General features: G+C 52.4%; 1 protein-coding gene across 2 annotated transcripts in view; it reads right to left on the reverse strand.

Annotated features, from left to right (window-relative positions):
• Positions 1-14,091: 14,091 nt before the first annotated feature.
• The window catches only part of RBM19 (RNA binding motif protein 19), a 131,513-nt gene continuing 120,904 nt past the window's right edge, over positions 14,092-24,700 (reverse strand). Inside the window, exon 25 of one of the 2 annotated variants that reach the window (XM_072952878.1) lies at positions 14,092-16,125. The gene's annotated coding sequence lies outside the window, so the exon portion shown is untranslated. Of the gene's footprint in view, positions 16,126-22,090; positions 22,778-24,700 lie in introns of those variants that run through there. The other variant, XM_072952879.1, reaches the window with a different exon arrangement.

A 24,700-nucleotide genomic window follows, 5' to 3' on the forward strand; every position in this document is an offset into this window, starting at 1 on the left:
GGGCCCATGTCTAGTCACAGTCGAACATTCTAGTAGTAAAACTATCCAGTAATAATAACATCCCACCTAAGATAGCCAGTGAGTGAATGCAGCCCTGCCCATGGCAGACATCACTAATCAATCAGCACATTCTTGCTCACTAAATCTAGCCTTGCTCTTAACATCTTGCTCAACACCGGGCTCCAGAAGGCACCACCAGTGTAACTGGAGTTGACTGGAGTCTGGAGTTCCGTGGCCGCTATTGGTTACTTCTCATATATGAATCCGCCATCCCCTTCAATAACAAAGCTTCAAACTCCTCCTAAAGCTGAGAAGGGAAGATGCTCTTAGGCAAATGACTTTTTCTAAGGGAAATGTTGCCAAAAGGGGTTCCAAATTCTTCCCACTCTCCCCCATCACCCCAAGATTTTCCTCTTCCCTTGAATCTTCTTATAACTAGTTGTATCAGCAACAGTAAAGATTGCCTCCACTTATTGACCCACTATGTGTCAGGCAGTGGTGCAGAACATCTCTGAACATTCCCGTGATGAAGGTCGCAGCCCTGCTTTGTAGGTGAGGACGTTGAATCTCAGTGACATTAAATGCCTCTTATTTGCCTAGAGTCACACATTGTTGCCACCTTTTATGAGGGAAGTGCCCCCTTAAAGAAATAGAGCAAGATCAAACTGCTTAAATTGAATAACACAGTGTGAGGACTGGGCTCATATAATTGCAAAAATAGGACAGGTAAGGAGCATGTAAGGAAAGGGGACTCATTCCTTCGTTTATTCATCAAGAATTTTCTGAGTGCCCACTATGTGCCAGATGTAATCCCTGATCTCATGGAATTCACAGTCTTCTGGGGGAGGAGAAACCAAAAACAGACAAATAAACAAACAACAAACAGACAGACTGATAAGTGCCCTGAAGGGTATGAGGCTGAGATAGGAAATTACAGTGTTGCCGCCTCCCAAGCATATGGTTCTGTCCTTAACAAATGTCCTCCCCTCCAATGCCTGGGTTTCTCCCAAGCCGATCATTTTTATACTCAGCATCCTCTTTCTCAAACAGCTAGCCTGTTTCCACCGCCCCGTTATCATTCCCAATTCAGTCTCCCTAATTATTAGCTGCATCTTAGCTCTTCCTTCCTGCTGAAACATTTATTGAGCACCTACTGTGTTGTGAGAATGGCTGTGTACATTGCTCTGATCCTGTGGCTGCCCATGAGCTCTGCTGTCCTGGGTGCCCAAAACCGTGGTGCTTGAGAGTTGGGTTACAAACCGTATGTTAGTGGATCCTTAGAGTTGTAACAATCCTGGAGGTTATTTGCATGGTTTGAAAGTTCAAATGCCCACAGTGGCCATGCAGGAAGCATGAATGAGTGACATGTGAGTATAAGACAAAAGGGAGTGGTGAGGACTGTGGCAAACTGAAGGCTTATGCTCTGCCTAAAAGTGGTAACTGTGACTTCTCTCCAGCAGGTGGCTGCTATGCGGAAGTACAAGCCCAGCGTGGACAGACTTTCCTATTCTTTTAAGAGCCCCAGGAATCCAAATATTTACGTGCGGTCTCCCAGTTTTCAAATGTTGGCAACAAACGCAACTGAAAAGCAAAACTGGATGGGGCAGACAGATCTCATTGTCCACATACTGATCTGACTCAGATTTCTCATTTTTATAGATGAGGAAACTGAGGGTCAGAGTAAGGAAGTGATTTGCCTAAGATTTCATGGGGAGGGTCAGCTTAAGCCATTTTCTTTAGACCAGAAGCATGCAGTGCTTCTCTGGATCACTAACCCCTGCCCAGGAGTGCCAGGCCCAGGGAGCTTCCCTGCGGGGGGAACCAGGGTGGGAGGTGGAGACAGAGCTTTTTCTAAGCGCAGGGCTCATCCCAGGCTCCTACATTCCGGATGCATTTTATAGAGGCTGGAGAGTGAGTCCCAGCGTGTGGATCCAGGAATCGCCCTTTTCACTTCGGTCTCTGCCTCTTCCTCTGTGTCTCAGTGTTTCTTTCTGTCTCTGTCTCTGTCTGTCTTTTAGGAGCAAATGCTCCAGCTTTGACTCCTTCTGTCTCTCTCTGTGTCTCTTTTCCTCTGTTTCTTGGCCTCTCTGCCTCTCTCTGTTTCTCCCCAGTCTCTTTCCCCTCCCTCTGTATCTTATCCTGTGTCTCTCAGTCTTATATCGTGGTCTGTATTCTTTCTGTCTCTCATAAGCTCTGCCCCTCTGCGTGTCTGTGTGTCTGTCTCTCTCTCTGTCTCTCTCCCCGTCTGTCTCTCTCTGCTCTTTCATTATCTCTGTCTCTCCCCATCTCGGCCACTCTCACTCCCACGCCCCCCTCCCCCTGTCCCCCCAGGCCTCTCCTCTCCTGCCCTCCAAGTCCCTCCGGCCACCATGGAAAGGTTACTGTAAAGGCAAATGAAGCCGAGGGCAAAAGTAATCAACCCCCTGGCTGACCTCCGATCCCGCTCCCCACACCCAGGCTGGTGGAGCCCGAGCCCGTGGTCTCTGGCTGCGCCCCCTCCCCCGCCACCACCCCCGGCCCCCCTCCCTCCCCACCCCCAGGTCCCCTTGCTGACAAAAGGCCTATCTTCTCTCTGCCTAAATGATTTAAATTCTAATCAAACATCATTTATAGTACATCTCGGAGCCGTCTCCTGGGAGCTGCTCCCACATGAGACGTTGCCATGGCAACCGGGGGGTCTTGTTTCAGAAATGTCAGATTGTATTATTGTCTTCACACTTCTCTGATAACCTAGTGTCTCTCTCTCGCCGGCTGCCTCACTCACACCAGCATCCCCAGGATCTTATTCCTCCTCTCTCTCTCCCTTTCTCACTGCTTCCCTCCCCCACCAACTCAACGCCCCCAATCCTAGCCTCTTCCCAGGGCCCCCAGCCTTCCTCCGACCCCAGGAGAAAGTGGCCTGATCGATGTCATCCCCAGCCTCTCACCGGGCCTGATGCCTCCCCCCGCGTTCCTGGCCCCGGGGCCTCTCCCCTTTGGGAAAGGTGTCTCCCCCAACCCCTCATCTTCAGCAGACACGCTCCCCCCTCGAGGGGTTTGCTGGAGTGTTCTGGTGTCATTTTATTTTGCTAGATATGAAAATGAGACATAGATTTTTCCCGGCGATGCGTGTGTGAAGTTCTAATCTGGCTTTTCAGAATTTTTTTTTCTTTTGGGGGAGGGGGTAGTGGTGGAAGAAACCAAGCTCCTAACAGGATCCAGACGAGGGGCAGAGCATGGGGCCAAAGGTGTCGGGGGGGGGTGTGCATGTTGTGTGTTCACGGTGCCCGTGTGCGTGCCTGTGTGTGTTTGTGACATAGAAGGTGCCTTTCCCAGCCTGGCTTTTGGCACCTAACACCTCTGAGGTCTGGTCACTGCCTCCATTTTCACATGGTCCTTCCTGAACATAAATGAGCACATTTTACCAAGATTCTCGCATTCAGGTCAAGGTTGTCACCCTGTCTGTTGCCAAGATGAATAAGCCCTGCAAATGGTCCAGAGAGATTTTCCACACTCAACAATCCCCATTCCACAGATGGGCAAACTGAGGCCCCGGAAGGGGCAGTGGCAAGCTCAGAAACTGAGGTCATAGTGGGACACAAGTCTCACCCTGCCAGGACACTGGGACACTGACGATGTGTAGGTGGGAACTGGAGACCCACCGTCCTTCGGAGGGATGGCTCTCTGGAGGGATCTGGGCTGGCAGCTCATGTGGCAGGCCCTGCAGGGCCGGCAGCACTGCTCCCTGGGTGTGAGGCACTGCGAAACCCTCTCCAAGAAATCACGTCCTTTGATCCTTGTAACAACTATAAAGAGGGTCTACCATTAGTCCCCATTTTGCAGATGGGGAAGCTGAGGCTCAGAGCAGGGATGTGAGGCAACCCAAGTTGGCAGAGGTGGGATTTGAACCCAGGACTCTGTGGCCCCAAAGTGTACCTTTTCCATTCACACGGCAGCTTCCGGTGGTTGGGGGCAGAGAAAGCCCCGCCCCTTTGAGCACTGAATAGATGGTGATGGAGCAGCTTGGCTTTGACCCTGACATCCGGAAGGTCATGTCATGGGGGCAGAACCAGAGCTGGTGGGACAGGCTCTGAAGAGGTGGGGGGGAGATTCCTGGACACAGCTGAGTGTGTCCACCAACTGCCAGTGCCCGGAAGCTGCAGACAAAAACCAGGTTCAAAATGGCCCCAAGAATCTTCCTACCCCATTTCTGAGATGGGGAAACAGGTTTAAGGAGGGCCAGGGACCTGCATGAGGTCACAGGGCTTATAAATGGCCACAGTGGCCCTCAGCTTGGTCTTAGAGGGCCTAACAATGTGGTTAGGAGCCAGAGGACCCGGCTCAAGTCCCAGCTCCGCCTCTCCCTGGCTTTGTGACCCTCGGCTCGTCACCTAACCTCCCAAAGACTCAGTTTCCTCATCTGTAAAGTGGGAATCACTTACAGGAAGGAAGTGAGGATTACATGAGTCCATTCTTGGACAGCACTGGGGTGGGGCCAAGCCCGTGGGAAGGCTGGGTGAGGCTGGCTGTGTGCAGATGATTCTGCAGTCATCAGCCCCCTGCAGGGATCCAGACACCCTCCTTACCCGATGGTTCCTTTCTTTTTAACGGCTGTGTTTGGCCAGGGACCATCCCCACCAAGGACTTGCAGTAACCGAGACCTCCTCACTCTGAGCTTTTGCGATCAAATCCCTAAGAGACGCCAGTTTTCCCTCTTTCCTCTTTTTTTGGCCAATCTCCCAGGGAAGTGGGGACCAGGAAGAATAGTGAGTGGGGTCAGTGTGGGCCTGTCCTACCCCCGATGCCTGGCAACTCTGCCACCCTGGGCCCAGCCCACACTTCGATCTTGGCAGAGACCAGGGGGCGCCCCCGGTGCAGAGGTGCAGGGCCATCTTGAAAGTCTTGATTTTTGACGTTTTCATCTTTCATTGGGCCCCACAGAGTACGTGCCTACCTGGTCCTGAGTCACAGGTAGACCCAGAGAAAAACAACACATTGTCTCTCTGGGTCCCTCCCCATCTCAGTGCCTGTCTCACTCTCTGTCTCTCAGGTCTCTTTCCGTCTCTTGGGGGGGGGGTGCCTCTCCCTGTCTCTCTGGGTCCCTCACTGTCTCGCTGTCTCTCTCACTGCCCCTGGTCTCTGTCTCGGGGCAGAGACAGCACGCAGGAGCGAGGGAGGCCGCGCAGGAGCGGGCGGAGCGGGCCGGACCCGGTGTTTGCGCAAGGCGCGCAGCATCGATCCTGGGGCCGCGCTGCCGTCGGAGGAATCCCGGCCGCGGTAATGAACCTCCCCGCACGCCGCTCTCAAAGCACACACCAGCCCTGGCCCCAGCGGTTAATATTTAACTGAATAAGGGCCATAAATATGGAAAATGGGACTTTTAATTAAATAAGCAGCTTTTAAAAGGGCCCTTGGGCGGGAGAGGCTTTTGTTTAAATATGATTGATTTGACATGTCCTTTCGCTCTCACACTCTCCCGGCTCCCTTCCGACGTTAACTCTTGGCCCGGCCCCGGGAGCCAGACCCCGTCCTGCTGGAGGAACGGGTACAGCGGGCAGGAGGCGCCCACAGCGGGGGCTGGGGTGAAAAGTCTGGCCGCGTGGCCGCCGGCATTTGGGTTAAACCTCATCAGAGGCTGCCAGCGCCCAGGGGGACCGTGCGTTTCACCTTCTGGAAGGAATGAGCTAGTGGGGCTGAGACGCCGCCAGGTCCCAAAGACCTGGGTTTAGACCACCACCCAGCTGTGCACCCTCTGGAAGTCCACCTGGTGGTCCGCCCCTGTGGGCCTCAGTTTCCTCACCTGTCACATGGGATAATAATACTACCTGCTTTGCAAGGCTGCGTTCAGGTTAAGTGTGATCCAGTCTACGGTGGGGCCCCAGGTCACACAGCTGGTGAGTGATAGGGCCAGAGTCAAGCCCACATGGTCTGGCTCTGGAGGCCACACCCTTAATCTTAATTCTTTTGACCCTTCTTTCATCCTCTTCCGCCACGACCTGCGAGCACCACGCCTGTCACAGGAAGGAGCTTCAGCTGGATGTCAATCCAGGGTTTGGGGTGGGGGGATCTCATCTCGCATCAGCATGGGAGGGGAGAGTTCCTCGGAGAAAGCGGAAACAGACTGTCTCCCAGGAGGGACCACAGTCAAAGACATCACAGAAAGATCTGGAAGGAGCCAGGGAGCTCCATTGGCACGTTGGCTTGGCACTCTGTGTCTCTTCTGTAGCCACGTCTGTGGGCAAACCTCTCCTTTGATGGGAGGTCCAGAGCCAAGTTCCACGGTGCCAGCTCCAAGGACGGTTGATGGTCCATGCCTCCCGTCTACAGGGCGGCCAGCGGGCTGGGTCTGGGTCAGCAAAACTCCCCGTCTTCCATGCCGGCATGCCTGTTGCCATGGCAACCTCCTCCCGGGTGTCACCAGGTTCTGGGTCTGTTTCCTGGCTCTGTGTTGGGGGTAGGCGGGGCTGAGGCTAGAGCTGGTTTTGAGTGGAGACAGCGGGGCAGAGGCACGAGGTCACTTTTAATGCTTGGTAATTTCAACTTCCGGGCACCCATGGCAGGGACGGGGCAGTGGGTGACGGGCTTGGGCCCTCCCTTGTGAGGACAAAACCCTGTATGTGTACATCTGGGAAGGGACCGCCCTTGCAGTACCCCTCAGTGAGCCCTAAGCTCTCTCCTACCCCTGCTGTATTTCCCACTCGCACCCAAATTCAGCCGTCAGCATCCTCCTCCTGGACGTCTGCACACGCCTCTGACTGGGCTCCTTCACGGGAAACTGCCCCTGTGGATCCACGTTCCACCCCGAAGCTAGGTAAGCTTTCATAAATCAAAGGTTCTCCCTTCTTCAAGCAGCAAACACTGGCTCCTGCAGCCTTCCCTCTGCTTGGTCGGGACCATGTTCGTGGCACGGGCAGTGTGCCTCCCTTCAGGCCCTGGGAACGCCAGGAGTGAGGGAGCCGGGGAGCAAAGGTCGGGGTGAGGCCAGCCCCCTTTGACGTCAAAGGAGATTACGGGTGTTGCTCTCAGAGCTGAGGGCCGGGGCCGGAATCAGCCCGCGATCCCCAGTGGGACGAGAGCAGAGGTCACCAGCTGGCTCCTTTGTGTGTCAATATTAACATGAGAGTCACCTAATTGGGGTGGGTCAGCCCGTGGACACAGCCAGGATGCACACCCAGAGATGCAAGGGGAAGGAACCGACGGTCCCCCGGGCACTGTGTTGGGTGCTTGACATATTAATACTCCTGCTAATAGTACTACTATAGAAGCCGAAGGACAGCTGTAGCCACATACATTAAATCCAGGTTAAATCCAGGTTTGGTTCCTGGCACCTAATTAATTAAACTGTTTCATCTTTCCAGCCGCCCCGTGGGTTAGGTTTTGCTGCCACTTCATCCTCCAGCCAAGGAAACTGAGGCACAAAATGGGTCCAGAGTCACACAGGTTGAATGGAGGACAGGGACTTGGGCCCAGCCAGTTTGCCTCCTCCCAGCACTGGGAGGCAGCAATGATCATCTCCATTTTACTGATGGGGAAAGTGAGGAACAGAGAGGGCTTGAGTTTGCCCAAAGCCACACAGCTGGCTGGTCAGTGGCAGAGCTGAGTTACAAACCCTCCAGAGGTATGACAGCTCCAGAGCCTGCAACAGCGTGGCGTCTCTTTATTTTTAAGTTCATCCCTTTCATGGATTTTTTTTTTTTTGAAGTCCCCTTCTGTTGGCCGCTGTTCCTGCCTTCCTGGCCTGAGAGGATAGTAAACTTTATCTAATAGATGCAGATCTGCCATCTACAGGGCTCACATGGACCACATACAGAGACCAACACTTATCTCCCTTGGTTTCAGGTGAAACGAACCCATGCGGACAGTCGCCAGAATCATGGCATCCTCGTACCCATCAGACACTCACTTTGTGTAGGCTGCGGGCACAGGAACACCCCTTGCCTCAAATGTTGGGAAACTGGGTTCAGCAGCATTTAACACAACCAACATTTCTCAAGGGTCTGCTCTGTGCCAGCACTGGGCAAAAAGTGGTGAACAGAATTGAATACTTCCCTGCCCATCTGCAACTTATGTTCTAGTGGAGGAGGTGGACGTTAGTCAAATAACCATGCCTGCAGTGACACATTGAAACTGTGACAAGAGCTACCAAGAGAAGGACAATTTATGGAGCAGCTGGACTTGGCCAGTGAGATTAGGGGAGGTAACCCAGACAAAAGGACCCTTGAGCTGAGAATCTGAAAGATGAGTAGAGGTTAAGTCAGCAAGGAGGGGAAGAAAGGGCATTCTGGGTGGAAGGAACAGCTCATGTAAAGGGTTAACATATATTTTCCCTTCAAATCTGCACTGTGAGGGGAGTATTAATGTCCCATTTTATAGATGAAGCAACTGAGGCTTGGACCAAGGGGAGACTTGCCTACATGCAGGGCCCCGGTCTTAATCCAGGCATGTCTGATGCCAAATTTGATGCTCTCTCTGCTCTTCCACATTGTTGCTCAGAATTGATTTTATGGGATGATGGGAGGGAAGTTTTCTTGAGACAAAATAATGCAAGCAGAGCTTTTTAGGTTGCTTTGGTAGAAACCCAACTTGAACTGACTTTAGACAAAAACTTTCGTCTCATGTAACAAAAATCCAAGACTAGATGGCTTCAGGCTCAGCTGGATCCAGCTGCTCAAACAGTGTCACCAGGGCTTGATGTGTGTGTCTCTCTTGCTCCCTGACCCTGCTTCTTGGATGTTGGCTTCACTTTCAGGCTCCACAGGATAGCTCCTGAAAGTCCCCTGCTCAGCCTTTCCTCACTGTTAGCCATCGTAGAATAATCAAAGACTCCTCTTTCTCAACCATGCTAGAAAAACATCCCTGGATTAGCTCCAATTGGACTAACTTGGTCATGTGCCCATCTCTGAATCAATCAGTGTGGCCAGGGGACTGAAATGTTCTGATTGGTCAGATCTAGGTCACATGCCCATCCCAGACCAATCAGTGAGGCCAGGGGGAATGGAATTCCCACGCCCACCTCTGACACCTTCACAAAACTGCTGTAAGTGCTCTCAAAGGCAACCATTGATCACACTCTCATGGTGATCACTGGCTTCTCTTTCTTGAGCACCTGCTAAGTGCAAAGCACATTAACATAACCTCATCAAGTCCTCCAACAGCCCTGCAAAGGAGGTATTATCATGCACATTTTAGGGATGAGGAAACGGAGGCTCAGAGAGGCCAGGTGACCTGCCTGAGGTCACAGTTACAATGTAGCAGAACCAGGATTTGAACTCAGGTCTATCTACATCTGACTCAAGAATCAAATTCACAACCATGCCCTTCTGTCCCCTTTCAGGATGTCTTGTGATTTACATGGCTGGTTCTTGATTGATCAATGTATGATTGGTTTCCAATTTCTTAGCAGCACCGGGCATTTGCACGACTCTGAGAGTGAGTGCTCCCTTACGTTTTACACCCTAGGTACCTCGCTTGCCTCGCCCTAGTCCCAGTTCTGTGTTTTTAGAATAACAGACAATACTTTGATTCAACAAGTCTTTATTGAACACCTAGGATCTTAAGTGACCCTCTTTCTAGGCAGAGCCTGGGAAGGGGAGTCACAGGAAGCGTTTTATTGAAGGAGTATTTGCAGGAGAAATCTATGAGTGGTGGGGTGGGGGAGCAGGACGGACCAGGGGAAGGAGCTGGGTGAAGACGTGGTTTGAGCTAGAGTCCAGCCTCAGCCTGATCCCCTGGGGAGCCTGGGGGAGTGAATGGTACCATGAGGTTGCCCCCACTCCTAAAGCAAGTGACTGATGTTTTGTTCTCTGTATCAACTAAGCTTTGGCTGTGGGCTGCCCAGGGGGTGGGGGGACAAACCCCACTACTTCACGGCAGCTCCCATTGGTAAGGGGCCATGTCTCCGGAGATGGAAGGAAGCGAAAGCCTTCAGCAGCCAGCCTGGTAGTGGGGGACGGGTGCTGGGAAAAGGCGATCTGGGCGGGGTACCAGTAGCATCTTCTCCACCTACGGTGAGTGGGGCACTAGTGGGTACTTACCCACTTCCCGGAGAGTGGCTGTCATGCGACTAACATTCCTGACCCATGACGAATCTAATTCTCCCTACCACCCTATGAGGCCAAAACCACCCATTTAACAGATGAAGAAGATGAGGCTCTGTTGGTACCAGAGCTGAGCAGAACTCATAGCCCACCTGCTAACCCGCAGGCCAGTCCCCAGGTCTGGCTGGCTCCCGGCCGTGCAGTCCGTGGCCTTGGAGAAGGTCGGCAGGCAGGTGGCCGGCTTTAATGGCTCCGGCATTGTCTGACATTTGGGTCTTACTCTCTGTGCGAAGTGCGCTAATTACTCCAGTCCGCTCAGGAGTCCGACTTAACTACCACTTGGATTTTATGGAGTTCTTTGGGGTTGCCATTTCTGCGTGACTTCTAGAGACCACGGGTGCAGAAGGCCGATGTGCCTCTTTGCCCATCTCCGGCCAGCGGCTGCCGGGGACTCAGGCCCAACTGCAGCCACGCACTGCGGGCGCCTCCCTTACCCGCACTCCCTCTCTGTGCTGGGCACACACCACACAGCTCGGCCGTTCCCCAAACACCCCAGGAGCTAGGCACAACAATGCACCCCCATTTTGCAGATGATAAAACAGAAGTTCCAAGAGGATTGGTTGCCTAGCTCCCAGGCACCAGCTGTGTGACTTTGGGTACCTCTCTGAGCCTCAGTTTCCTCATCTGTAAGATGGGTGTAAAAACAGTACCTGCCTGCTAGGCGGGGCAGGGGGATAAAATTTAAACACTTAGCACAGGGTATGATGAATGGTGAGCTCTGGGGACAAGCTGGTGACTTTCATAAAGGTGACACCAGGGTCAGCTTGGGGGCACTAGTGTACATCCTCACTGCCCACCCCACGCCCAGCTTTCTGTCCTCCCCACATTCACATCCCTGGGGTTTTGCTCCTGTCTCCCCTAAACAGCAATTGCTCTTAAACTCTCCCACCTCAGCAGGTGTCCTGAGTCCTCCTGGCTGGGGTCTGGCAAGATTTCTGCCTTTGCGGGGAATGTTAGGCACTGGATTAGGGAATCACTTTCAGGGAAAAGGAGGGGTTCTCAGTCTCCCCAAACCATTGCATGTTAGAGCAAGAAGGAACTGTCTTGTCCTCTCCCTCCCCTTTTCCCATGCCCCATTTTCGAGACAGAGAAACGGCATCAAAGAAAATTTGTTGATGAAGGAAGGAAGGAAGGAAGGAAGGAAGGAAGGAGTCACATGTGAAAAGCTGAGACAACACTATCCAAGCCTCGGCCGCAGGGTTGGGTTTCGGCCAAGAGCGGAGCTGCTGCTAAGGCCACGTGGCCTGGGCTCTGCATACCTTTGGGGGCAGTGGTCACAAGCCACGAGGTGATAGGTGGCCTTGAAGGAGCAGGGTAGTGGCCCTATGTGTAAGACACAGTCTTTGTGCCCACGGAGCCTGGGGGTGGGTAGGGAAGACACACACAACCATTCTTTGTGATAAGTGTAACCATCACAGTGGGAGGAACTTTTGTGGAGCATTTTTTGAGCTTCCACTCCATGCAAGGCACTGTTCAAGGTGTTTCATTGAATCTTCTTGCTCACCCTGTCCACCCTCGTTGGACAGATGAGGCAATGGAGGCTCAGAGAGGTTAAGCAATTTGCCCAAAGCCACACAGGAAACGGTGGACATCAAAGCTTGTCTGGTCCAGAACTGCGTGGCCCAGACCACGGAGCATCCATTTCTTCAGAAGAGGAGGGACTGTGAGGCCGGAGGGGTCCCCTCTGGAATGTGGCACCTGGAATGGCAGCGGCCACAGCAATGTCCACCCAAGCCATTAGCTTCTTAGTCTACTCCCTCCTCCTCCGCGCCTCCTCCCTGGATGGGATTGAAACCAAGCTTAGCCCCTTTGTGTTGCGTCTGGAAAGCAGACATCCTGTCCCCGTGGGGGTTCTGGGTTCTGCTCTACCCCCTGCCTGTCCCCAGATTCCAGTGGCTTTCAGTGCCTCACCAGGCCCTCCAGACAGCTGACATTTTACACCGCCCCTGTGGTCAGGCTCCGGGCAGCGAAAACAGGATTAGCCCCTTGGAGGCAGATCACGTAATTAAACTTCCGGAGGAAGGAAGAAGGCTGTCTCCTCTCCTCTTAAAAGGGGAGCGGGGGCTCCTGATGGTCCAGGCTGAGAGATTTTACCCCCTGTCATCAATTCTGACTCAGTGGAAGGCCAAGAACATCCATCCATCCATCATCCTCCACCTGTCCACCCACCCCACAAATATTGGCTGAGATCCTCACCTGTGCCCGGCACAGTGTGCTCTCCGGGGTAGATAAATGGGGGACCACCCTGGCTCGCACACTTGGTTTGGCCAAGAGAATGTTGCAGAAGTGAGGCTGCACCAGCTTGGAGACTAGACCTCAAGACACCTCGAAGCTTCCATTCTTTCTCCTGTAGCCCCGCCCCCACCTGGAGGATGAGCCTGAGCCAACCTGCTGGGGGAGGAGTGACCACATGGGGGAGAGCCAGGTCCTCCCCGCAGAGGCCGTTCTAGACCAACCACCAAGCAGCTGACCCTCAGACACGCCAGGGAGGCCAGCCTCCGTCAGCAGAGCCACCTACCTGACGCACAGTGGACCACAGAGGCACGACAGAGCCCGGACAGCCGGCATCGTGACCCGTAGACTCACCCAGTGCTTATTGCTCTAAGCCACCAAGTGCTGGGGTGGTTTGTGTCGCGGCGCTCTGACTGCAGATTGTTTTTCTACAACCTGCCTCTTTAAAAGCTTAGGAAGCACTTTTTTTTGTTTTTTTAAACGCAGGAGAAATTGAGACTCTGAGGCATCACCCATGGTTAATGTGGGTGACAGTCAGTGGTTCTCCTGTAATTTTCTCTGGTTTCTGTTATTACGAGTGAGAGATGACAATGTGCCAGAATCCTTGTATGTAGCTTTCCCTTGGTCCTCTCAATAACCCTGTGACATGGTGGGTGTTATTACGCCCACTTTACAGATGGGGAAACTGAGGCCCAGACAGGGGTGCGATTTGCCCAAGGCCTCCTTGGGACAGCCCTGGGATTTGAACCCCCTCTCTCTCACCCCCCAGCCCTCGGGCTTCCTCTGCCTTTGGTGAACGTCAATGTTACCTCCCATACCTCGTGCTTTCATGGTCCAGTTTCTCCAGAATGTTCCCATCTGTTATCGCTGGTGTGTGGGAGGGGTGCAGGTGGTGAGCAGAGGACGGCATTCTTATTTTTGTTTTCTCAATGGGGAAACTGAGGCCCGGGGAGGGGGAACGTGGGGACCTGTCCGGCTGGGGCCGTGGGGCTGCCCTCCCTCCCACCTTCTGCAGCTCCGCTCTCGTCCCTGGGGCCTTTGATCGGAGCCCAAAGCCCCCGGTCCCCCGCCGGCCCTCCCCCAGGCTCGTCCCCCCCAGGGAGCACTGAGGAGGACAGTGATGGATTTGGGCCAGCCTTCATTTTCTTCCTCCAGCCTCGCATCCCGGCTGCCTCTCCCCCCGCCTCCTCTTCTCCTCCTGCAGACGGATGACAAGTGAGAATGCCTGTGACCCAGAGAAATTATCTTCCCTTCTCTTTCACTGCATAATTTTCTGCCCTCTCGTCTGGACAAGCCTGGGTGATTTTTAGCTACAAAAAAAAGGGGGGAAAATTATCATTCAGGAAAAAAAAAAAAAGGAGGAGGCTCCTTGCTATCCGACAGACAGGCTGTCTCCTGGGTGAAAATGAGAATCTCCTGCCTTGCGAACCCTGGGGACCTTTGAAGGGGCGGGGTGTTCACACTTGCAGGGTGACCGCGGGCGCCCCGGAAGGCAAGGCCCACGGCTCCAGCAAGTTCCAGAGGTTTGAGGCAGCTGCAGGTTTTTCTGGGGGGACCTCAGTGCCCACCCCCATGTGGGTGCACACCTTGAGGACATCAGGGGAAGACGGCACACCTATGAGAGCCCCAGAACCACCTAGCAATCCAGCCTCATGGTGTGCAGGACCCCAGCAACCTTCCCCCCAGTTTGTGGCTTTCTGGAAGGTTCTCTCCCTGTCCCAAAACACATGCACAGGCACACACAGGGTCTGCTCCACAGGTCAGCAAGAAAAGCATTATTGGCTTTCTTTTTAAAAATCTCTATTTTATTTTTCTGATTTAAAACGTCAAACATTACAAGTAAAGGGCCACCTGTTTACTCAGTCCTATAAGTAGCCACTGCCTCTGGTTTGGTGCCCATTTTTGCAGACTCTTCCATTCAAACATCATGATTATAAGAATGTATACACACACACACACAAGAGATACAGAACTCCCTGAGTTCCTCACTCAGCACTGCCACTTACTGTGCGGCCTTAAATGAGTTACTTAACCTTTCGGAATGTGTTTTCTCATCTGTAAAATGGGTACAAGTCATGGATTGTACATTGTAGGGAAAATTAAATGAATGAACAAAGGTAATGTGCTTAGAACAGGAGATTCAATAAGCATTAGCCATGATTTCAGTTTTCAAATTATGTATGGAGAGCCCTGGACTCTGTTGGGTACATCGGGTGGAGGAGGGAGAGGCTTGGAGTACACCCTCCCCTCATTCCAGCACTTGAATCACATTAGTCTCCCTTTTGTTTTATATGTTGTGAGCTGTTTGGCAAAATAGATTCTTCTGCTTAAAACGAAACAAACAACACACACACACATCCCGGCTGTAAAGCCACTAGCATTGGGGTTTGGGTGAGGGTGTTATCGCCAGACTGAGCTGGTCTAATCCCAGCTCTGCTGTGTGACCTTGGAGGAGTGACTTTGCCTCTCTGAGTCCCTGTATCACCACCTACAAAATGGAGCTAAGAACAGCACCGAGGGATCTTGTGAAGCATCACTGAGATAACGTGTCTGCGTGACACCAAGCCGTCCCGCCAAAGAGGAGCTGCTGCTACTGGTGGGCGTGACTTTGGAATGGATGGCGGGGGGAGTGGTTCTTGTTCAGGGTCTAGAAGCAACCACGGGATGTTGTGGGCAAAGCAACTGTTCTAAAACCTATTCCTTTCTCAGACCTCCCTCTCCCCCAACCTGTGGCTGTTCCTTTGGGGTCAGAGATGAGCCTCTTGGGGCGGTGAAGTCCCTGAAATGGTGCCCACGCACACCTCTTTTGCATCCACTGAAAAATAGTTCTCTTCCTGGCTAAGATCTTAGCTTTCATCAGATACTCAAAGTGGTTGTTAACCCAAGAGGTAAGAACTTCAGAGGCTTCACGTGTGCTCCCCACTGCCTGCAAAGTCCTGCTTCTCTACCGCCGGGCAGCAAGGGCTAGTATTCTCTAAGGCAGTGTTCTGAGGACCCTTGGGGTCCCGGAGACCCTTTCGGGGGTCCGGGGGCCCTCTCTTCTCCACTCTGCATCTTTGTTCCACCTGGCTTTCCTTACACACCTCAACCGGCACAACAGATCACAGCGGACTGAAATGCAGAAGCAGGTTCAACAACTGAGGTGTTTTCTCTTAAGCCAGGCATTACAGAGATGTGCAAAAACGTAAAACCATGCCACTTTGCTCACTAAATTGCAAACCCTGACTCTCCCATAAGACATTTGCTAAGAAACATCTCCAGGGACCACAAGGAAGCTGAAAACCTCAAGGTGGCCCTTGAAGGAAGCTGGTGATAGAAAAGGGTGTTTCTTGGCCAACCAGCACAGACCACTGAATACGTGAAACCTTTTTCTTAAAGGAATAGGTTCAAAGGATTCAAAGTTGACTCTGGACAGACTCCTGTCTTTGCAGGTTGGAGGTTAATAATCAGGGCATCCATCGGCCTTGTTAAAGAGGCTAAAATTCCTCCTCTTCCCCTCAGTTCCCACTGTCCCCTGAGAACGGGGAGCACAGTCTCTCACCTGAGGAAATGCTGGCTGCTCTTGGAAGGCATGTAGGTTCCAAAACACAGCTGCGAGGCCCGAGGCATCTCTTTCCCCTATAAGCCCCAGGGTTCCAGGGAAGTTAGACGCAAGAAGGAAGAGCCCTGCCAGGTTCTAAGCAGGAAGGGCAGAGGTTTTGGGGTGAGGGGGAATTTGTGGGTGACTCTCTACTCTCAGACCTTGTTTCCAGAATATTCCAGAACATTCTTGCGGTGTGGTCTGGGCTCTGTCGCTGAATCTCCATCCATCAGGGTGCTGGAAGGAAAGACATGGTAATCGGGGAGGGTTTGGTAAAGGAACCAAGGTGTGAGTGAGGGGAAGAGACCTCAGGAAGGGGTGAGAAGTCCCTTGGGGCGAGCAACTCTGCTTGGAAGAGTCAAGGTGTCCAGAGGGTTCCTGTCTTCTCAGTGGGGGCAATATCACCCCAAAGGGGCAAAGACTGGTTCTCGCGAGAGGAAACCAGTCTTACTCTATTTATGAACTGCAAATACACACACTGTATATCTGTGTATTCCAATTTCCTGAAGTGGCAGGGAGAGGGTGATTAGGGGAAAAAAACTGTCTAGAAAGGCTCCCTAAAGGATGATGATGAAAAGAGGCTGAGAAACACTGCTGTGGGTGATGGAGAGCCGTGAGGGTCAGGGGCTGTGGCCTCTCTGGGCGGAGACAGTCATGGTGACCCCACAGCAGGGGGCCTGAGGTATCAGTACTCCAACCTCTTTCTCCTCCCGCCTCTCACCTTCCTGCAGGGCCACACACACATCTGGGAGCCCCAGAGGGGTTCCGCTGACACGGCGCCTCTGGGCCGGCCTCCCGGGCACAGAGCAGGTGACAACAGTAGATTGGAGGGGGTGGGTGGACAGGATGGTGTCAACATTTGATCCTGAGTTAATTTCCACCCCTTACAAGCTGAGCGATTTTGGATCAGATCTACCTGACACCGTTTTCGGCCTGACTTCCCAGCTCTCTGTTGGAAACTTTATCCCTCTCTCCCTCTCTATCCAAGAATCCACGGGGTCAGACGGTGTGTGGATACGTCAATCACGATATTTGGGGGGAGATGATGGATTAACAGGGAGATAGGGATGTGAAATGGACAGTCACCCTGCAGGGAGATAAGCTGAGGGATGTACAAAGGTCATGTGAAGTGAGGGGAGGCGGGGAGAGGATTCCAGCTGGGCGAGGCCCTGAGAGATGGGGAGCGCTCTTCACGCCGAGGCTGGTCTGCCTCTGTGCCCCTGTTCGTGCCATTCCACCTTAGAATGCTTGTCCTTCCTGTCTCCATCTGCTTCAGTTTGACCCATCTAACCTGAGATTCATCTTTTCCACAAAGCCTTTTCTTCCCTGTGGTCTGTACCAACTTCTTGCTTGAGATTTCTTGGAGGTGGAGACAATCCCAACTTTCAATCATTTCTGGTATCCTGTCTCTCAGGACATGTGGAAAACATCTGAGACAGAAGCCCCAGGGCCAGGCTGGAAGCTCCGTGTGTGGCAGTGGATTGGCTCATCAGAGTTATCAGTTCTCAACCCTGGATGCCCATCACAAGGACCTGGGGGGCTTTGAAACATCACCAAGTTCCCAGATGAGTTATTCCAGAATCCTTGGGAGTGGGGTCAAGACATATGTTTATAAGAAACTCCCCAGGGAATCTTAATAAGCAAGCAGGTACAGGATGAATCACGCAACAGACTGTATAATTGGATGACACACACATGACTGTCTATAGTCTTCCTTTTTAAAAAAAATTGAGATAAAACTTAAAATGCACATTTCCATGAATTTTTACCTATGTAAACACCCATGTACCCACCACCCAGATCAAGACATAGAACATCCCCAGCCCATGCCAGGCTCCCTCAAGCCCCTCTGTCACTGTCGCTCTCCCCCGGAGGAACCACTGTTCTGATTTCTATCAACAACCATTCATTAATTTCACCTCGTCTTCAACTCTGGCCCAGTGGAATCGCACAGGGGTTTTGTGTCTGGCCCCTTTTACTCAGTGAACACTGTCTGTGAGTTTCACCCGTGCTGTTGTGTTAGATCCATTGTTGCTTTTTCTTCGCTGACAAGTATTCAGTTGTGTGAACGTGCCACAGTTCATTTACCCATTGTTCTGTTGGTCGGCATTTGGGCTGTTCTGGGTCTTCAGCTATTGCCATCAAAGCTGCTCTGAACATCCTTACAGAGATTTTTGTGTGTGTCTATGTCCCGGCTGTAATTGTACTTTATTCCTTTCTCTCTTCCCTTTGCACCCCAAATCGAATTTTTGATCGTCAATGTTCGTAAACCAACAATTCGTTTGCGTTAAGAAAAGGAAGTCAGAATAGTATGTGTCTCCTAGCTTCTTCCTTGAAGTCTTTGTCTTTTCAATAACACCAAGGCCCTGGGCCACTTCCTCCAAACTGCTGTGTCTTCAAAAGTTCCAGATGATGCTAACAGTGACATCAGCTCGATCTTCAGCATTGACGCCACATCTGGAGTTTTCCAGGCGTGTGAACGATCACATCTTGGTTGAGAGGCAGCTGAAAGCACACTTCCTAGTAGAGAGCGTGGCCGTCACGATGTTCTTGATTCTCAGTTCTGGCAGCTGTGTTGACAGCCATCTTTTATGTCAATAATCCTTTGCACTCAGATGATTTCAGCACCCAAGATGGTACGTACATAGTAGGTCTTCAACAAACATTTGTTGATTGAATGTCAACCTGCTGCAAGCTCAGGCAGAGAGCAGTGGGATCAGCATCTACGCTGCGGAGTTGGCACCTTCCCCTGGGGCACGGTGGCTTCTCTTGGCCCAGCTGGACCTTGACCTCAGCTGGGACTGGATTACAGGGGCAGGACCGGGATGGCCCCGCTGTCAGATTCTAGGAACCAGGGCTCACACGTTCATCCCACCTGGATGTCACTTGTGCTTTCAACCATCCACATTTCTGAAGCCTCAACTCTAGGAAATCTGGAGTTTGTGGCCATTGTATGATTTCTATTTCAATGATTACCTTTGCTTACCAAGGATTTATGTGGTTCTCTCAAGAGACCACAAAACACTGAATACATATCTTCTTCTCCTCTTCCTCCTCCTCCTCCTTCTTCTAACATTATGTAAAGAATTTGCACATTCTCATAACTTTTCTTTCTTGTTCCACAAAGCATCTCTTGTCACAAAGCGCTTCAAAACCTGGAAACCCAGGGGACAGCAGAAAGGTCTCTGCAGGGCGCGTGCAGAAAAATTTTCTTTCTCTTACTCTTGTTCACGATTTATCACCTTGGGCCCTTTCTCCATCCAGGTTCAATAAACACATGAGTTAAACCCAGAAAGCAATCTTTCTCAAATAGTGATGTCTGTCCACAAAACTAGCTTTTGGATGAAATAAGGATCACATGTGAAAAAAGAATCCTTGTTGATTTTGATTCATTTCCCCTTAGCCCTTCCCGTTAAATATGGAACTCGAAGTTGAGATATTCAAGCAAACAGTAGGTTCATTTAACCATCAATGACAGCTCTTCCATATCCAGTGTTCCATGGTAGAATCTCAAGGCTGCTGCTTTTGAGCTCAGACTCACCCATATTGTTACTCACTTCTCTTGGGCCCTAATTCTTTACTCCATGTACCAGCCCAAGGGGTGCTTTTTGACAACAAATAGCAGAAAACCCAACTGTGTCTTAAATGGGGGCCATTCTTCTCCTTTTATCATGAAAAAAATCTGGAGGGAAGTGTGGCTTGTCTGTTTTTGTGATTCTCATGGCCTTTCCCTCAAGGTTGCAAAATAGCTGCTGCAGCTCCAGGCATCACATCTGAGTTAAAGGCAAAAAGAAAGGAGGAAGGGAGAGGGCCTGCAGTTTCACTCTCTCTTGATCAGGAAAACAAAAAAAATTTCCTGGGAAGCTTCTAGCAAATTTCTGCATAGGTCAGATTGGCTAGAATTTTGTCTCAGACTCCTCTAGCTGCCAGGGGGGCTGGGGAAGCAAGTGGAAGGCAGCACAGGCCAAGGAGATTAGAAATGACTGGTTAGCCCCGGGCACCTGCCGCATCCTGTTTCCATCCTACCTCCCACACTTCACTCTTACAACATTGATGTCTTTCCTGTTTGAATGCATCGTGAGCCCTCGACAGTTGCCTCTGAATCTCTCGAGCCCATTCTGCACATCATCCGCTGTGTTCCAAGAAACCTGGCCAACTCTGCGTCCTTAAGGAGAGGGGCCCCTGCTTCTATGAACTTGCTTGTCTCTCTGCCCGAGATGTTGCTCATCCCCCCTCACTTCCATCATGTACAGTTGGTCTCTTTCGAGTCTTTAAGTCTGGGCTTAAATGTCACTTCCTTGGAATGGCCTTCCCAGACCAAAGTCAGCCCTTTCACTAGCCTTCATCCCTACCTGAAATTACACATTTATTCCTATAACTTGCCTTGCCTTCTGCTTTCCTGCCAGACCTCAGGAGGTAAGAACTTTCTGTCCGGGCTGTACGCACTTGCCCCCGGCACTGCAAAACACAGTGCCAGGCTCTCCAGAAACATTTGTGGAATGAATAAGTGAAAGGGAAGAGGGAAAAAAAAAGCCAATAGTCTCAGAATTGTTGGCAGATATTGTCAAATGGGGACAATGGTTCAAATAAAACCAGACCTTTACATAACGGCACTCTTGATAGGAGTGAGATGTGTGTACACACACGTGCACACACACACACACACGCACACACACACATAACAAAAGAAAACAAGAATTAAAAAGCCGAGGAATTCTGAAGCATAATAAAAATAAAAGACACCCTCAAAAAAAAAATAGAGAAAGAAATTAAGACCCCCTCATAGTTCCCACCAGCCCCTTTGCTTCATTCATGTTTGGGGACCATGAGGGGGAAGCCAGGCAGCCTCAGTGGACAGAGAACAGTTAATCATTTGCAGCCCTCTCTGATTTTTAGGCTCCAAGGCATTTCTTCTCATGTGGCCCCAGAGCTGCTAGCTTGTGCCAGTCGGACCGCGGCACGGAGGGACCAGGCCGTATTTCACCTAAAACGCACGTGTGCACCTTTGTTTGGAAAAATGCTGGCCTGAAAACTGTCCCACCTCCGTGAGAGGGGTCTCGCCCACGAAGGTCCCTGGAGGTGCCCCGTCTCCACCCGGGCAACCTCCCACCTTGATGCTCCCCTCCTAAGAGGTCACCTGCAGGCCAAGTTCATTTCCACTAAACGTTCACCTTCCGAGGCCAGGGCCGTGTCTCTCATCTTTGCCACTCCGGCGCCTGGCACATAGTGGATGCTTATTAAATGCTGGGTGTGGTCCTGTTGAAACCCCACCTTCTTCTGATCACTGGGAAGACTCTGCCCCTCCCACGTGAAGCTTATGCAGTTCATTCTTGTCCCAGCAACTCCACACACTTTTTGGCACAGGGTCTGTGCTCTGCCCGTCGGCGCCCAGCCTGCAGGAGCTCCATAGAAACAGACCCACAGGGGCAGCGCTCTGAACGCCAGGTGCAAAGTTCTTGCTCCCAGGAACGCTGAGCGAAGGGAGCTGATGCTTCTTGTAAAAGCAGATTAGGAAGCAGCTTTTGCCTCCGCAGTGTTCTGGATTTGAGAACATCAGCTACACGTGAAGGGAGACGTGAGGGAGGCAAGTGGGTGGAGAGAGGTGCAGGGACCAGGGTCCTCAGTTCCGCGTCGAATCATTTCCAGAGCCCTCTGGGTGGACCTCCCAGGCCACTCTTTATCTCCTTCCTGCCTGGACCACCTCCGCTGGCCGTGACATTCCCTGCCTGTGCACAGTGCCCAGTGCCTTCTCTGGTTGCTGGGTTCCCTCTGTCCGGCCAAGTTTGCATCTTTGGGGCCTCCTGCCACCCAGGTTCTGCTCTGGTCCCGATTTTCGAGGGCGTCCTGGGAGGGTGAGCTGAGGCACTGAGCATCCGCAGCCGGATGTGGTGTGAGCCACCCTCTCTGCGTGTCTGGGTGGCCCCAGGTGACGTTCAGGGGAGGTGGCTGCAGCCAGGCAGCAAGCAGGCGGGACTTTGGTAACATTTCCCCTTTCAAGGACGGGAGGGCCACCGTCCGGCCTTGACCGGAGCCCACGGAGGAGGCCCAGGCCTCTTCTCCCCAGCGACACCGTTCTCACAACCAGAAGAGTGAATCTGAATAAAGAGAAGCCATGGGAAGAGAGCCGCCACCACCCCACCCCCTGCCACCGCCACGGTTTCCAGGCGACACGCGGGCTGTCGCGGTCGCTGTCATACAAACCCTCTTCCCGTAAGACGGCGGGTCCCATGGGGAGAAGGGGTGAAGAGGAATATTTTATCAGTCGTGTACATATGTAACCAGAAATGGGGCTGAAAAGCAAAACCTCGTTTCCCTGAATAGAGCGAAGGAGGGCGGAGGGAGAGGGCTGGCGGGGCGGCTGGAAGGGGCTTATCTGCGCCAGGTCAACAGCCAGAACATGGACGGGACCGCGGTTCTCACCCTCCTGTTGTCAGTGTAACACAGACGGCTGTTCTGGGGACGAAGTTTAAAAGCCATCTTGTTTTCGTGTAAGAATCTGATATATATATATATATATAAAAGGTGAAGGGAAAAAAACAAAGAAGAAGAAATGTTTAAAAACTGCACAGGAATAGGAAGGTGATTCTCCAGCAGAGAAGGGAGCCGAAGTTCCCATTCGCAGGCCATTTGTCACTCGTGTTTTGAGGATGGCTTTGCTCCTGCGGGGAGCAAGCCCTAAGGGCTGGCCTCCTGTGAGTTGAAGTGCCAAGTTCATTCTGCAGCTGGGGCGAGCCAGTGTGGTGCTTGGACGGAGAAAGTCAGGCTTCCCCTCAGGGTCTGAAGAGGCAGGAGGCTGTCCAGGCACGTGGGATGGAAGGTGCAATCTCTCCTCTGCTCTGAAAAAGGCAGCATCTCTCCCCTGCCCCCGTGAGCACCATCCTCTTTGGATCTAAAGCACGAGGGGAAAAACACAACAAAAATAATGGGCTGAAATGCTTGCTTTGCCCAAGGATTGAGTGTGAAAGGGACCAACCTGGCAGCCACCGGCCGGTCTGCCCAGGGAAAGGGACCGCTCAAATGGCGTGTCGTGAATGAGGCTGGTTTATCTGTGCTGCGCTAGTTGGGGACGTAGGAGGAGAAGGTAGAGACCCACCGGCGGGCTGGGAGGCAGAAATGAGGCGTTCTCCTGGCCACTGGTCTTGACGGCCATTCCCCAAGAAAAGAGCACGGACACGATCAGATGGGAAGACAGCACAACCTTCGCCTGCCCTGCCCAGACTCAGGCTGGGGGCCCCTGCTACCAGCTCACGCAGAAGTTTGTGAGATTATTAAAGTTAAGCAAAGAGGGATGGAGAGCGAGCAGGAGAGAGAGAGAGAAGAGGAAAGACACAGAGAGAGAGAGAGGAGAGGGAGAGAGAGGTGAGAAACGCAAGAACCCATCTGGGCAATGCATCACATTGAAATTGCCCCGCATTAAAAATTCACCAGCCAGTGAATTTTCAAGGGATTTGTAGTAATTAGATGACAAAATGCTGGCAAATCTCAGGCTTGCCAAAGATGTTACTCAGGGGTCAAAGACTCGACACTTTCGGCTGGGTAATTTGTAAGTGTCAATCACTCGCTGCCATCAGAGAGAAGGGAACGATCTAACGGCTGCATTCTAACTAAGTCGAGGCGCGAGCCTTCAGCCGGCCGTCTGCCAGCAAACCCCCAGACCCCGCGGCCGCTCCACGCTCCGGCTCAGGCGCAGACAGCGGCTGCGGCCCCGCCTGGGGCTCGGAGCCACGCCGGCCAACCCAACTTTCCAACTTCTTGACTGATTTTACTCCCCGTTGTCACTCTCGGAAAGCAGGGGCTTGCCAAGAGTTGGACATCCCTTCTTCACGGCAGGGCAAGTTTCCTGTGGCCGGCAGCCGGTGAAGGGCGAAATGGGGCTCTCGGTGCCTGTGCGGGGCCCCGGGGCCTCAGTCTTCTGATCTGCAAAGTGGGGGTAAGACTCGCCTGGCAGGGCCGTTCAGACTGAAGGAGGAAGCACTCACTCTCTACCTATTGAACAGACCCAGTGTCTACACGGCCTTGTCCCAGGAGCTGTGCTGGGCTGAGAGAACACACCTGGCGGCCTCAGGGAACATTCTAGTTGGTGGTGGTGGGGTGAACAGACAATAAACAAACAAATCAACAGAAAGCCTGTCGGAGGGTGGTAAGTGCTGGGAAGAAAATGAAACAGAGTTGGGAGGAAGGGGAGGAAATGAGAGGTGGGAACGCCCACCAGAGGGCCCTGCAAGGCCAAGCCCCAAGGCCCCGAGGCCTGGACGACTCTGTTCTGAGATTTCTCCTAAGGCTGGAGACTGGGACAAAGGCAGGCAGGGATGGGGTGGGACTTGGCCCCCCAAAGCCTTTGATTCTTTGATGTCCCAAGAAGCTGGACTCGGTACAGCCCAGACTGGACGGCCCCTGCTCATATCTGATCCTGGTCCCAAAGAGGAGAGAAAGCACCTGGAGATGCGCACACGTGGTGTCTGGCCTGCATGTGGGCCTTGGCCGATTGCTGTAGGGCGAGCAGATCTCATTTCAGCTCCTCACGCTGAAAGCCTGAAAGCGAGCTGCAAAGGGGATTGTGAGCCCGAAGGTAAAATGATGCCGTCAGGACAGCGGCTGGCCCGGGACTGCCTGCAGCCCAGAATGGAGACAGATGAGGAGCGATCACTCTCTCCCTCACTGCTCCTGCCCATCAGGGTAATTTTTTGGAAAGAGCACTGGCTTTGGAGCCAGATGGACCCCAGGCCCTGAAGGCTGACTCTGCTGTTTCTGAGCTGTGTGGCCCTGGGGAAGGCACTCCATCTCTCTGAGCCTCAGTTTCCGCATCTGGGCC

The sequence above is a fragment of the Vicugna pacos genome, chromosome 32 (genome assembly GCF_048564905.1).
Source record: "Vicugna pacos chromosome 32, VicPac4, whole genome shotgun sequence".
NCBI lineage: Eukaryota > Metazoa > Chordata > Mammalia > Artiodactyla > Camelidae > Vicugna > Vicugna pacos.